The sequence below is a fragment of the Balaenoptera physalus genome, assembly GCF_965194825.1.
Source record: "Balaenoptera physalus genome assembly, chromosome: 15".
In the NCBI taxonomy this organism is placed as follows: Eukaryota; Metazoa; Chordata; class Mammalia; order Artiodactyla; family Balaenopteridae; genus Balaenoptera; species Balaenoptera physalus.
The window spans coordinates 39,059,994-39,074,325 of record NC_138894.1 but is presented as its reverse complement, the minus strand read 5'-3'; the positions used below and the strand labels follow the sequence as shown (position 1 = coordinate 39,074,325).

The following is a 14,332-nucleotide window of genomic DNA, read 5'->3' as shown; positions in this document are numbered from 1 at the left end:
AGGACTTGAGCTTCTGAGTTTACAGGTACAGTGTGTGAATAAAGCAGGACTGACTCTTCCTCAGGTAGCTCCAGGGGAGAGGCCTGCTGCCCCTCAGCCTCAGTGGCCAGTGGTGACAAGCAGGACGCCAGGGCCACAGGATGGAGCGAGGGAATAGGGGCCACAGAAAACTCCCCCATCTTCCAGCAGGCATTGGGCCCAACTGGTCCAGGATCACAGGAGGACCTTCCACCCTGGTGAGGGTTTGCCCTGAAACTGTCAGGGCCAAGCTCAGATGTCTCAACTAGAAGGAGATAGAAAGGGAGGAGGTATCAGAGGCCTTAGAAACCATCTAACCCAAGTCCTCATTTTGTAAGTGAGGAAACAGAGGACAAGACAAGCTGAATATTGTGTTCTGTTAGGATAGTAACAACGCTGGAAACAACCTCAGTTCTGCTGTAATCACACCATTGCTGTGTCTTCCGGGAAGAGTTAGTCTCTCTTTCATAAAATCTACAGAGCAAAGCTGGGGACCAAATTCTTCCTCAACTACCCGCGACCTGCGTCTTGCATCCGCTGCTCTGGGAATCAAGCACATGAACCCAAAAGCAAAATCAAGGTGTCTAATTTAGGGCTCCTTTCAAACCAGGTAGAGTTGGGTTTGAATCTTGCTTCCTTCCTGCCTGGAAAACTCCAGGCAAGTCACGTGATCTCTCTGAATTTCATCTTTATAAAGTAGTTGGTAATGACTACTTCACAGTTTGGCTGGTTGGAGAAGGTAATGTTTGCAAAGCCTGTGGCCTAACGTTTGAACACTTAGTAATGCTTAGTCAGGGCATATATTATTAGGATTATTTACTTTGTGATTTTCTGCTGTCTGTGAAGGGTCGATGCAAAAATTCAAACTATATTGCAATTGATGTGTGTCAGATATACCCACATGTTTACCCTGCCCACTCTGCAACACGGCACAACTAATAAAACACGAGAGCAGAGCCAGTTAGGCAGGCCCCCCTTCCTTTGCACCTGGTGACAGGTGACAGTGGGTGGCTTGTGGCTGAGGGGATTTGGTCTAAAGTTTCATAGCCTGTGCAGGCTGCTGCCAATTAGCTATTCCTGCTCCAGTTTGTGGCAGGGACAACAGGCAAGAATGACATTTAAAAAAAACCCAGGCCATATAAATGCTGGGCCAGCTTGACCCTCATGACACGTGGAATTTGTATTTTGTCTGTGGATGTGAACAAGAACACATTTTGCCATAGCAGATTTGAAAGTACAAACTCTACAGCTAACAATGAGCCTAGGCCATCAGCTTTGTACTCAGGGTGGTATTTGGCCTTATAAGTTATGCATATGGTTTCTGTGGAAAATTAAGAATTTTTTTTAGCCTGCATGAGACTCACCTAACAGATTAAAAAAAAAAAAATAGGATCCCCAAATTCGGGTTCAGCAGTACTATTTTTTGTGATAGAACATGCTAGTCCAGTGAACAAGCCCGTTCTTCTCAGAGCAACTGAAAAACATCACTCAAATTTATTAACATTCCATTCCCCACTGACCAGTTTGGCAGAAACAAATTTCTAAACTGGGTCAAGCAGAGAAGGGAGTGTAGGAAAGAGGAAGGATAGAGAGAAATATTATGGTATATAAGATAGAAGAACCGGGCTTCCCTGGTGGCGCAGTGGTTGAGAATCTGCCTGCCAATGCAGGGGACACGGGTTCGAGCCCCGGTCTGGGAAGATCCCACATGCCGCGGAGCAACTAGGCCCGTGAGCCACAACTACTGAGCCTGCGCGTCTGGAGCCTGTGCTCCGCAACAAGAGAGGCCACGATAGCGAGAGGCCCGCGCACCGCGATGAAGAGTGGCCCCCACTTGCCGCAACTAGAGAAAGCCCTAGCACAGAAACGAAGACCCAACACAGCCATAAATAAATAAATAAATAATTTTTAAAAAAAAAAAAAAAAAAAAAAAAAAAGATAGAAGAACCAAAACTGTTTGAGGGCAAAAGGCTGATGGGATAAATCCAACAACAATGAAATGAAAATGGATAGAATTTCGTCTAGTGAGTCACACCTAGATTGAATCTATTATTTACTAATTCTGAATGAAAGTTTGTATTTCACATTTGAAGATGTTTTGTTTGCTTTTGAGAAATACGATTCCTCCTTGAATTTTCATTTTCCAATCACACCACATAATAGGTGCGAAGGACAGGCGGGCTGAGAATTAGGATACATTTGACTATATTCTCAGCAGTGTTGCAAGTTATGATTGTTCAGCCTACTTTTAAATGGGCTTTCTGTATAGAAATCCTGCTAACATGTTTAAGACACATGCAAGAATAGTTGCAGAGAACTGTGTCCTTGTAGTCATGGTGACGGCCACAGACATCTAGGCGTACACATGGAGTTACACAAGAAAGGTCACAGATTAGGTAGGAACAGAAATTCACAGCTTCCGCATGGCAACTCAGGAAAGAATTCCAGGAGTAGAGAAGACTATACTGTAGCTTATTATTACATGCTTACTCTGTATTGTTTTGCATAATCTTAGGAGACTCGCTACAGACCTGACTTCCTTGCACGGGGATAAGTCTGTAAGAATTCCTCAGCACTGATTTATGGGGCTGACCACATTTTCCATAAACTCAAAATGACTGCATCCAGGCATGTGCTCGTGAACACGAGTCACAGGTTCTGAATTTTCCCTTTAAAACAAAAACAAAAACAAACATCACCTAATTACATTCTCATTCTGATTTGTTTCAAACATATGTTGACCTCCCAGGAACCTGGCAATTCTTCCTTCTCAGTTCCTGTCTGCTCCATCCTTCCCCCAATGAACCCGCCCTAGCCCTACAGAGGCAGACATGGGCTCACCGGTAGAGCCTCTGAGGCTGCTGGAAAAGCTGAGAGCTTCCAGCCTCCACTGCAGAGCAAAGGGCTCCAGGAGGCCTGAGCCCAGAGCCACATCCTTCCCTGGGATTGGTGCCCAGCTCCTGGGAGCTGCCCAAGCCCAGGGTCAGGGGAAACATGAATGGGATGACAGCAGGAGACAAGAATGCTTTCTGTCCACCACCACCCATCTTCCTCTTTCTGCCTGGGGTGGGCTCACAGTCCTATTGTTTGTTGGAGCCCACCAAGAGATCCTGAGCAAACATAAAAGAGAAAGTACCAGAAGAAGCCACTTAAAAAGCAAACCAGCAACACATCCGATCCTAAAATTTAAAGAGTTCACTAAGCATATGGTATTCTTTGCTTAAACCATCCCCCGGGTTCCAGTATATAGCCACTGTTGTGCTCTTTCTAAAACACGGATCTCAGTGTAACATCCCAAGGCTTCAGACTGGCAAAGACTAGGAAGGAGACCCAAATCCTTAGCTTGATTTAGAAAGGCTTCCCTTATCATTTCATCTGCTACTCCCTCCAGGTTCCCCCATCACTCCAAATAGGTTTCCAGCCACCTAGAATTGCTCACCATTCCCTGAACGTGCCAGAATCTTTTGTGTCTCTGTGCCTTTGCACATTCTAGTTTCTCTGCTTGGAATGTCTTTCCCATCATCTCTACCGAGTGAACTGTCACCTTGGTAAGATTGTTCATTGTCCCTGCAGTATCCCTGTAAACACAAAAAGGTGCTGTCCGGACCCGGGCTTTAAAGGGGGCGTTGCCAAAGCAGGGCATATTCACAGAGACTTACCAAGAAAGTCTGGAAATTAGAACCTGTATCCCATGAGCATTTTCCAGGATGCTCCCCAAGGCTTCCTACACACCAGGGCCACTCTGACTTTAGAAAGTTTGCTCACCATTCAAGGAGAAATGGCAGAAGGAATTAGGAATGTTCAGTCTGAGGAAGGAGATTTAAAGGACCCTGAGAGCTTTTTCACTCGGTCATTTCTTGGTCATCGCATTATGCACCCCTTTTATAAACTATTTTTAATCACTTAACCATGTTTGAGGAATAATCTTTCTATGCCATTCATATCGTTATATAATATCATTTTAATGGCTGTGTCATATTCCTTTGTCAATCTGTGACATAATACTTCGCCCTATCTTCTCTTTTTGGATATTTATTTCCAAGTGTTTATTTTTATAAATGAAGCTGTAATCGATATGCTTGTTGCCAAATCATTGTGCACATTCATGAATGTTTCCTTAGGATTAGGCATGCAGCTATCTGCTGGATTGACCAACATGAGAAATGTTAAAGCTTTGATAATGAGGCCAGATTGACCTCATTCTTCATTATTGCCTGAAACACTGTGTGAATTAACCCTAGATTCAGCACCAATGAAAAACCCATCTCCCATTAACATTATTAAACTTAGCTATTTGATAGGTGCTAATTTAATTTGCATTCTCTGTTATTGAAGTGAAACATTTTTTTCAAATATTTATTTTCCCTTTTGTCAATTGCCTATATATGCCCTCAGCCCATTTTTCTACTGTATATTTTAGCATTGATTTTTTTTGTTTGTTTTTTTGTTTTTTTTTGGTTGCTCCGGGTCTTAGTTCCGGCATGTGAACTCTTAGTTGCAGCATGCATGTGGGATCTAGTTCCCTGGTCAGGGATTGAACCCGCGTCCCCTTCATTGGAAGGCAGATTCTTAACCACTGCACCACCAGGGAAGTCCCTAGCATTGATTTTTATATGGCCATTTGCTTAACTCATCTTCATTCATTCATTAGTCAAATGCTTTGAGGACCCAGTTTATGTCAGACCCTGTGCTATACATTAAGTATATGATGCTCACGTCATGAAACTTAAAGTCTAACATTATATATATATATATATATAATATACATATGCAAAGTTTTTCTAGCTTGTCATATACTTTTTAAGTTTTTAAAAATATATTGAAGTTACCTATAATTTTATAGTTAAATCTATGAATCTTTATAATTTCTGCCTTTGGTGTCAAACTTACAACAGTCTTCTCTACTCCAGGATGACATAAATTTTCACAAAAATTTTCTACTACTTCTATTCCCTCAGTCTTACTTTTGGGTGGTAATGTGAGTTGGCACCTTTTCTGTATCTTCCTGTGTCTTTTTATTGTAAATTTGGGAGAAGTGCCCTCAGGAGCTATCAGACATATATTAAAGATATATTAGAACATATATTATCAGAACATTATCTTAAAGTCTTTGAAGTACAGAACATGACTTGGATTTACTCTGGGTCATCCCAGAAGACAGAACTAGAGCCACACGTAGAAGTTACAGTGAAGCATATTTCATCTAAAGAATTGAAGGACGAATTTCAACAATAAATGGGCTTCCCCAGGGATGACTGCACTTGCTCCATGTTACCAAACAGGGATAAAATCAGTTAAACCACTGGGCCAGGATATAGTAGAGGATTCCTGCAGCAGATTGCTGGTTCTCAAACTTGAGCACAGAATCACCCAGAAGTTTTGTTAAAACCCAGGTAGCTGGATCTCACTCTCACAGTTTCTGACTTAACAGGTCTGGGGTGGGGCCTGGGACCTAGCATTTCTAACAAGCTCCCAGGTGATGCTGTTCCTGCTGGTCTGGGGAAACCAGTGAGATAAATGGAACGAGATGTCCATCAAAATCCCTCTAACCCTGACTGCTTGGGATTCGAAGTCAACATTTCTGTGCTTATTTGACCACTGACCACTACTTTCCTATGTTTCTCCACAGAACACCTATTGACATGATTGGTGACTACTCTAGCTGAAGCCTAAATATTAAGTCCCAACCAATTGTAGAGAAATCTTGCCAGCTACAGGCAGTTTTGTTCCTAGATTACTAATTTCAAACCCAGAAATGTAAGGGAGCTTCAGAGATCAGAGTTCACGGAATCCGGTGATTTCCAACGTGCACGTTGTGATCACCTGGGGAACTTTAAAGCCCTGATGCCAGGGTCCCACCCCAAAGGTTCTATTTAATTTGTCTGTGATGAAGTCTGGATACTGGGATTTTAAAAGCTCCCCAGGTCATTCTAATGTGCAACTGGAGTTGAGAATCAGTGATCTGGTCCAATTCTCTATTTCTCATCCCAGGCAGCATCTTTTCTTTCCTTCCTGGAACAATTTGAAGGCCATTCTCCACATCCCTTCAAAAACTCTATGCCTGTGTCTCATAGGCATAAGGGAAATGGATGATTACAATCTTTATGTGCTCACAGCAGTCCCTTTCTTCTCTGGAACACGGCAAACATAGATCCTGCCTGCTACAATATTGTTACTGCTTGGGTAGAGGATGGAAAAGAGAAAATATAACTCTGCCTCGTATGTCTTTTCTGGATGGAATTCAGTCAAAATATCAACCTGACTAAACCCTCCCCAGCTTTAATGCCCCACCCACTTCATGTGCTCTGGGAGGAGCCACTGGGGTTGGATGTCTTCTTTGTTTTTAGCTCCTTGGTTTCTCCCAGATCTGGCATTGGGGGGCTGGTACATTCCATGACTATCAGCAAGAACAAAATACTAAGGCACACTCTGAGCTTGTTTTGCAAGGCTGGGCCTCATGGCAATCAGAAGAGACCCAGGAAGCACACACGTAGATGTACATAAACAACGTTTGAAACTCATCTGAAGCACAGCCCTGGAGGTTGTGAAATCCCCTACCCGAGCTCCAGCCCCAGGGCTGCCGTCTGCACAGCTGTTTCCAATAAGGGAGCTGAGCCGGTCACATGGGTCCCTGTGGCTCCCTACTGCCGCAGAGGCGAGAATGATCCGGGCAGGTTATCTCCAAGGGGAGAGAGCATCCTCAGCCCACTCCTTCGAAAGCAGATGAGCCTCCTGAAACATAAGCAGACTCAGAGAAAGTGTCTACACTCTGTTTCTCTCTCTTTTCTCCCTTCTCCACATTCCCTGCATTACCTCTTCCTTCTTCCTTCTTTGCCTCGGCTGCCTTCCCTCAAACATCCTTTCATCAAATTTCATCTACTGTGCCCCCGCTAAGAACCCATCGCTGGGCTGGGTACCAGGGATGCCAACTAGCATAGGACTTAATTCTGGCTTCCTGGTGTTCAGCGTATGAGTTGAAAGAGAAGAGAGCATCAAGCATTGTATTGATTGCAGATGGTTATAGAAGCACAAATCCATTCACAAGAACAAATCCATTTTACAGAGCAGAAACTGAGACTCAGGGGAGGTTATTAACTTTCCCAAGGACACACAGTTGGGAAGGGACAGATCTAGGGCTTAATTCAGGACAATCAGATTTGAAGTCCACACTCAGAATTCCTTAAATCCTTCATGCATTCAACAGATACTTGCTGAACACTTTCTATGAGACGAGCACTGAGTTTGTGCTGGCTGTTCATCGATTAGTAAGCTGTGTCCCTTCCCTTGAGAAGCAGGGACAAACTGTTAAGGCCCCAAACACCACCCTGTGTGAAAGGCTCTGTGGTGAATGTGAGAGGTGGGGAGGAGTATGCCCAGGAAGGGCATTTCACCAGCCTTGGTGTTAAAACTGACTTCTAGAAGTGGCATTTAGGCTGAGACCAGAGGAAAGTAGTGGAGGGAGGCTCTTCTGTGAGAGGGAAGCTTGAGCAAGGATCTGGAGGTGGCCTGTGGCTCCTTCGGGGGACATGAGGAGCGGGGCTTGGTGGAGGCAGTGCGAGGCAGCCAGCGGAGGAGCGGGGAGAGGGAACAGCATGGATGCTGGTCGTGGAGCCCACTCTGGGGACAATGGAGAATCACCGCCAAGTGTTTTAGGCAGAGTTGTAGTCAGGTTGTGTTTTAGAGAAGTCATGCTGGCTGCAGCGTGGAGATGGTGGCATCCTGACCAGAGGCAGTGGCAGGAGGAGGAAAGAGTCTGGATTCAGGAGAGGTTGTGGAAACAGAATGACTGGATTTGGTAACTGGCTGGCGTAGAGGATGAGAGAGGGGGCTGTCAAGGAGGACCTCCACGTTTTGATCTGAGCCGGCTGTGACATCGTTCACCAGGATGGGGGCACAGGAAGAGCTTTGGGAGGGAAGATGAGGACTTAGCTTTTTAACTTATCGAGTTTGAGGTACCACGGAGCATCTAGAGCACAAACTTTCAGGAGCTGCTCACTCTCGGAGTCATATACGTGCAGGGTGGGCACCTGAAGTACCTAGATGCCCACTTGTATCACCCAATCTGTGCAGGAGGCAGTTTTGCTCTAGTGAGCGTTCTGAGCTGGAGACAAAGATTTGGGCATCATCAGCATGGTGGTTGAGACCAGTGTGAATAGATGCAGAGCCCAGGGAGAGTATGGAGAGAGAGAAGGGAAATAGGTTAAGTGTTGAACCCCTAGGGTCACATCCTTTGAGTTTAGGTGGGGAAAGAAAGAGGAGAAGAAGAAGGAAACTAAGAAGGACCAGCCAGAGAAAGAGCAGGCGTGACAGGAGAGTCTGGGGTCATGGAAGCCAAGGGAAGATGGTACATCATGGAGGAGGGTGGGGTCAATGGGGTCAAGTATGGGAAATTTAGATGCAAGCTGACAAGTCCTCTAATTAGATTAGCAGTAACAAGGTCCTCGTGGCCTTGGTGACCTAGGTTCAGTGCAATGATGGGGGCAGGAGTGAAGCTTAGTGGAAAATGGGAAGGGAGAGCCAAAGAGGTAGCTGGAGGAGAGCTGGAGTTGAAAGAACCTCTTTGTTTGGTTAGGATGAAGGGCTTGAGAATGATTAAGTGCTCATGACAGAAGCCCAGGAGGGGAAGAGGCTGAAGAGCTCATTGATGGAGGGCAGGAGCCCCTAGGAGGACTTAGATGACCTACAGCCTAGGAAATGCCACTCTTCCTTAGTGATCTGGGGGGCAGAGCCCAAGATGGGCTCTCAGGTATGGGTGAGAGGGCAGGAAGCTGAGGCACCCATTCAATGGCCTCTGTCTTCCCTGTGATAGGCTAGCTGAGTGGGACAGGTGAAGGTAAAGTGAGGAGAGGAAACCAGCCCCACCTTTGGAATCCCATCCCTCCCATGCATCAGCACTTTCTTCAGTTCCAGGGTGGGTGTCTCCACTTCATGCAAGAAACATGGTAATTTGGGATGCAATGTTACATGCAATTCACTTCAAAACTCCACCCCCAAGAGAACCCACTGTTGGTCCCCTGACTATATCACTGTATGTTTTATTCCTTGGTGGCAGAATGGAAATAATGATCTTCTCTACCCATGACACCTAAAGAGCAGTGCTAACTGCTTTGGGAAATTTTGTTTTATTTTTGTTTTTTTTTGTTTTGTTTTGTTTTGTTTTGTTAATGGAGGCCTCCCACTTCTCCAATAAGTTAATACCGTAATATCTAACAAGTACCAATAAACTAGTTTTATACCAGGTTATAACTGGCTACTTAAGAGTGGGAATTGTTTGCTGGGCACACAGGCACCTAGATGTGCAGACCATGCCCTGTGACAGAGGTCCACCCTGAACACCACTGGGCAGGTCAACCTCCCTGGGACAGGCATGCATCCTACCTCAGAAGGGGGTGCCTTTTCCTGATTCACACAAAGGCACCATGTGAGCTAGTGATGACCCCCATCATTTGAAAATAGAAAGCAATTCATTTCCTCCCAAGGATTGCTTTAGATACCTCTGAAAATATTGCCCCATCCAATGGGTTGCCCCAATTTTGCCATTCCTCGTAACATCCTTTCACCATTTCTTGTACTCACTAAAAAAGCATTTACATAGTTAATAGAGTCTTTACCCTGTATTATTATTCTTTATTCACTTGTAATCATACATGTATATAACTTAGTGGCTAATTCTTTCATTTAATGTTATCCCTATAAGCATAAGGGGGAAACAATTTTTCAAATTACTAGGCAATTAAAATCATTAAAGCCACTGTTTTATCTGTGCTAAGACATTCTTTCTTGAATACTGGCAATTTTAAAGCACATGGGTGTCTGTGTAAAGACGTGAACATCCCTATTTGAGCTGCTTGTTGGTGAAACAACAGATCCAACTGCATACATATCAGCACATTCTAAGACACCCCCCAACAACATGGTGAAAATTGATGACTTGGGCAAGTCCCAGCATCCAGAATACACACGGTCGGTTGGTTGACATTCTGTGGAAAGTTCACCTGATCCTGCAGCTCTTACCAGTTATTTCCCTTTCACAGAAAAACCTTTTGCCTTTGAGACTCCTCACATCAGTTTTCCTCTGAATTTTCTTCACAGCATCTCTAGTAAACTCCTCTGTTCTGACAACACTGATCAGCAAAAATAAAATGAGCAGAGCAAACCCAAGAGCAGGAAAAGTTTACTCAACTTATTAAGTATGCTCCTTATCAGCAAATACTGCTGACGTGCTGGGAAGGGCTCCATGGAAAAGGCAGACAAGCACAAGACCTCAAAGAACAGATGGCTAGTTGAGGAGATAGAAGAGATGGCGGTCAAGGTAGTTCCCGGGGTAGACCGAGAGAGAGCTGAAGGGAATGAGAGCCACAGAGGAAGGGCAATCTCTGGCAGCCTGAGAGGATAGGATACCTTCTCCAGGACTGGTAGGACTTGAATTGGGCTTTGGAGGGAAGTCGGGACTTAGTCAACAGACAGGATGTAGAAACGTCAAGGTAGCAGGTTTCCAGGACCAGCTTGCAGCCCATAAAGGCCAACCTGCGGAGTGAAAGGAGACATCTCAGGACGGAGTGCAAGGGATGAGTGTACCTCATAAGGCTGGAGGGGGAACAAGGATGAGATTTTACCACCCTGATGATCAGACTAAAAAATTTAGACTATAGCCATTTTGAGCTAATCTTCACCTGGGATAAATATTAGAGTGCCAAATTCAAGGTATTTTTTTAAAATTTATTTATTTTATTTATTTATTTTTGGCTGTGTTGGGTCTTTGTTGATGTGCATGGGCTTTCTCTAGTTGCGGTGAGCGGGAGCTACTCTTCTTTGCGGTGCACGGGCTTCTCATTGTGGTGGCTTCTCTTGTTGCAGAGCACGGGCTTAGGTGCCCAGGCTTCAGGAGTTGTGGCACGTGGGCTCAGTAGTTGTGGCTCATGGTCTCTAGAGCGCAGGCTCAGTAGTTGTGGCACACGGGCTTAGTTGCTCCACAGCATGTGGGATCTTCCCAGACCAGGGATCGAACCCGTGTCCCCTGCATTGGCAGACCGATTCTTAACCACTGCGCCACCAGGGAAGCCCCTAGAGTGCCAAATTATATTGTATTTTAAGACATTTAATCTCACACAGATTTTCTCAGAAGTTTTGCAAAGGTCTGGTTTGACTAGATATTAATAGAGTTTTTAATTGTTTTTAATGTATATAGGAAAATTGGCCATAGGTGTCTTTGTCTTGCAGAATAGCCAGGTTCTACCAAGCTCAAGAACTCTATGGATGTAACGTGTTGGTAAATCGTTAATGGGCTATGGTAACGGTCGAAGCATGGATCAGGAGGCTTGAATGTAAATGGTGACATCAGGAATAAAAAGACATAGATGAAGGTAGCACTCTCTGAAACTGGTTGCAGCATGACATGGAGAAAGAGAGGGATCGTTTTCACCTTGAGAGACCCAAGTTAAATTCCCAGCGCTGCCCAGTAGCCTCCGTTACATTAATCATTAACTCACTGAGCTTCAGTCTCCTCATGAGTCAAAGTGATCCAGTAATCCCTACTTTTGTAGGTGTTGTCAGGATGAAATAAAATGATGGGTGTAAATAATTCAAACAGATGGGAGTTCATTTTCTTCCCTTCTTTCCCCTGAAAACTGCAATTGATTTCAGAGAAGTTTAGTTAGATCTCAACATGTGTGGAAAACTTCTTCTCAGAACTCATCTCTCATATTTAAATCAGCAATGACCAAAAGAATCAAGTTATTGTATTAAAGTCTTTATGTGAAGGTCAGTTCCTTCTTGCACAATAGATAATAAGCTTTATATTGAGTCTTTTCTTAGTCACTCTGCTCTTTAATTCAATTCACAGAACCGCTGGAAAAGTAAACATTTCTATCTAAACGTAGGGGAAAAAAAAGGTTTGCATAGAATATATTGGTTTATACTTTGAGTAAACAGGGATCTTCGAAATGTCTATTGGTGCCTGACACCAGGCTGTAAGTCCCCAACAGATCTGGAGAGAAAGTCCCATTTGCTAGGCACTGACTTCTGTCCTTACATAAACTTTTGTACGAATAGATCATTTAAGATAAAGGGAAAAAAAGCAAATCGTAGGAAATGCTCCTAGAGGGTGTGATTTATTTTGTCAGAGCCCCTTCCCTGGATGTTTGAATTCTCAGTAGTATTTATTCAGTTCTCACCCTTGGAAATCTCTCCTTCACTGTCTCATTGGAGAGGAACATGAGGATTTAGAATTCTTGGCTTACTTGCCTGAATTTACAACAGAAAACGTTCAAGACATCCTCTGTCCACAGCAGAAACCAAACTGTACCCAAAACCTGCAAAGTTAACTTTTTTCAGAGAAGTTAAACCCAAAATTGATGCTGCAAAATATACCATCTTGAGTTTTTTTGGGTTTTTTTTTTTTTGCACCACTTCCTGCTCCCAAGAGGAGGTCTCATTAAATAAATAGATGTGAAGGCAACTGATGTGGTTGAAGTCTCTCCCTCCTCTTCCAATTCCCCATAATCTAACTCTCTTTTTCCGCACCCATACACATTTCCATACTCATCATCACCACCATTTTATAGCTTAGCTGATGATTCTCACCTTTGAATAGCCTCATCTCCCAAACAGCTGCAGCAACAGAAGGTCAAGATCTGGTATCAAGTTGCAAAGAGCAAACAGAAGAGAATTAAATACTAGGGGCGGGACAAGGCAGGGCTGAGTAATAAAGACACCCCTCTTGAGATTCTCTGATCTCATTTTTTTCCTTCCAAACAGAGTCAGGATTGAGGGAGGTGGGGCTTGGTTTTAGGGTCAAAACTTCACCCAAGTGTGTAACATTGTAGGAAGTTTTCTACTTTGTTCCAATGTGATGTTTATGTCTAGCCACTTGGCTGCCATGGGCCTGCTCCTCCAGCTGAGGGCATTGGAAAAGATCATCTCTAGGGAATCTACAGCTCTGCAATAGACCTCAATTGAGATTGATTCTAACCCAGGCTGGTGGGGAGTTCTGTTCTGGCCCGAAATTGTTGGGTTGAGTCTTAGATGGCAGAATCTGACTTAGGAGATCGCCTTCCAGAATTCACAGTGTGGAGGAGAGCCAGCCTGCTGTAGACATCCACACGCACACCCGTCTTCTCCCGCCATCCCCATGACCACCCCACCTCAACCTGACCCTCAGTCTCAGGAACAGATTGGGGATTCCTCATGATCCCAGTCCTTTCATGTTCAAGGTGAGGAAATTGAGGTCCAGAAAGGTGATGGAGAGACCTCTAAACACTCCCAAGTACATTTTCTCAGTTGCTCCCCATCACTACCTTACTTATGTCCTATTTTCATATTAGGAAGATTAATGCTCTCATAAGAAGACCCTTGCTCCATTCAAGGTCACAAAGGGAATTAGTGGAAGCGGCAAGACCAGAACCCACCAGCCCTACACTGCCTGGCTCTCCTTGAGTCCTCACCCCAGGCCAGGAGAAGAGGGTGGGGGTCACGACTGGGCTTGATCTCTTAAAGAAAAGGTAAACCAGGCCGAATTTTGGAAGGTAGAGCTGGTCCCCGCCACCCAATCTCCTTCTTTCTTGTCCTCCTACCTTCTCCCACCTCCCAACACTGTTCCATTTTTATACCCTGCCCAAGATGACGTACCTGCCGATTGCCCTCCCACAGTGACCTGCCCTCCCATGCAGTGTGCTGTGTTCCTAAGTTACCTCATATTTTCTCTCCCTGATTCCACCTCTGCCTACCTCCCCCTTTACCACCAACACTGTGTCTAAGACGGAGTACACCCACGCGTTCAGCAAATAGGTCTTGAGCTCCTACCCTACCTCAGGTACCACGCTAGGCAGCAGGGACTTAGCATGAATGAAGCAAAGCCCCTGCCTTTGTGGGGTGTACATCAGAGTAGTCAGAAAAGCACTAAACTAGAACTTAATGTAATAAGTGATATGGAAGTATGGGGAGCATTTGAGGTTCCATGAGAACATAGAGCAAGGAGATTTAACCCAGACTAGGAGACCAGGGAAGACTTTGAAAAGAAGAGACCATTGGGCTGAGACCTAAAGGATGAGCTCTCCTGTCGAAGTAAGGCAAAGGCCTTTTGGTTGGAAGGAACAGCATGTGTGAAGGCCCAGATGAGAGGAGCTGCGAGAGGAGGCCTAGGCTGACAATGGAGTGGGGGAGAGGAAAGCAGTCATACCCCACCTCCCAACTCTGCCTTCTCCACCCATTTGTCTGCTCACATCTTTCGGGTACCCAGCCCTCAGCCTTCCGAGACTCTCCCCTGATTCTTGCTCATTGTCTGGCCCCTCCCTCCTCCTGTGCTCCCAGCTACTGC

The 14,332-nt window shown here is 44.8% G+C and overlaps 1 protein-coding gene across 1 annotated transcript in view; it reads left to right on the top strand.

Moving 5' to 3' along the window:
• The window catches only part of ANTXR1 (ANTXR cell adhesion molecule 1), a 244,310-nt gene that overhangs the window by 187,807 nt on the left and 42,171 nt on the right, over positions 1-14,332 (top strand). The gene's annotated exons all lie outside the window — the stretch shown is intronic.